The 1468-nt window shown below is 35.4% G+C and overlaps 1 long non-coding RNA gene across 1 annotated transcript; it reads right to left on the reverse strand.

Moving 5' to 3' along the window:
* Positions 1–471: 471 nt before the first annotated feature.
* Positions 472–1217, reverse strand: LOC108946702 (uncharacterized). The gene is made up of 3 exons (XR_011412828.1): positions 925–1217; positions 748–846; positions 472–665 (listed from the first exon to the last, which is right to left on the reverse strand). It is a non-coding gene; the product is annotated as an uncharacterized lncRNA (long non-coding RNA).
* Positions 1218–1468: the final 251 nt, after the last annotated feature.

Genomic DNA, 1468 nt, shown 5'->3' on the forward strand with positions numbered 1-1468 from the left:
ATGTCGTTTCACCAATAAATCTCCTTGAGATCATGATACATATTTGGAGAACCTGGGTATATATAATACCCGGAATTATGGGCTTCTAACATGATCCTCCTTCTCTAAGTCCATCTATGTCTGGAGCACACAATCCGTCTTGTTACCTCAAAGAACCATCATCTCCCCCTTGTTCAAAAGCCCTCGTCTTGTGCTTGTGAATCCCCTCTTTGAGATACAACAAGTAGGGATCATCAAACTATTTCTCCTTCACTTCGGCTACTAAGGAGGAATAAGTCACATTCCGGACAACAACTCCACCATCTTCGGAGTCCGAAAGTCGAACTCCTAGCTTGGCTAAGTGGTGAACTTCTTTCACCATATTTCTCTTGTCTGCCTCAATCATGAGCTATACTTCATTTGATTATTTCATCTCATATTCTAAGGTAGACAAGCGATCATGTAAGGATTTGTTTTCATTATTCAAAGATTTGTTTTTCTTTCGAGTTGAACGTAGCGCAGACGGTAATTCAGCCTTTGAAGAAGTGCCACCTTTCAAGTCTTTTTCCTTTACTCTACCCCTCTAAGCCAAATACATGGCTACGAGTTTGAGGTCCACAATATTTTTCTACTATCTGTATGGTAGGTAGAGATGGATCTGATTGAACTATTTCTTCAATCTGAGCCTACAAAACATATGAAGAAATATTTTATATTAGAACCCATAATAATTTCAAGTAATTTACATATTCAGTTTACCAAACATACATATTTTTCAATTGCTTCAGGTTCAACAAGCTTGTTATTATTCTTACGAGTCTCAAATAAAATTGTTGCCAAATCTGGTGGATTGCCATCTTTTCCACTCTTTACATCAAAGGCAAACATGTCAAAAAATACCTCATAAACTTTTCCTTTAGGAAAATAGAGATTTTATAATAATACATTTTGATAAATTATCTCTCGAATAGGCTTGCTACCAATATGATAAAGCATCTTCAACTTAGCTCGGATTGCTGCATTCCTATTGCTTCTCGCCTTTATGAAACAATAAGCTTAAATATAATTATTGTAATAAACTTAAATAGTATACTTAGGTTTGATTCTAGATAAAGCGGAAAAAATAAATCAGATGCTAGGGAGGGGAATCAGACTACAAATGCTTTGGCGAAATAGATTATTAAATCGTTGGGCATGCCTGAAAACTTTCGGATGAAAAATGTTCCTTTACTAACCACTCCCATTCGTTCTTGTCTACTCCCTTGAAATATTCTTATGAGCCGGTTGGATTGGCTTATCTATCACATATTTTTCATGAAAGTGTCCTGTCCATTTGTTCCATAACTCTTTTATCCATCCCAAGATATGATCACGGTGATCGTTCATGTCAACACTCTCAAATTTATTCTACAATAATCAAAATATTGGTTGAGTTAATTCATCACAAGATAAATAATGCAATGTTCAAATATGATCACGATATCATAGA

This window comes from Nicotiana tomentosiformis, chromosome 12 (genome assembly GCF_000390325.3).
Source record: "Nicotiana tomentosiformis chromosome 12, ASM39032v3, whole genome shotgun sequence".
In the NCBI taxonomy this organism is placed as follows: Eukaryota; Viridiplantae; Streptophyta; class Magnoliopsida; order Solanales; family Solanaceae; genus Nicotiana; species Nicotiana tomentosiformis.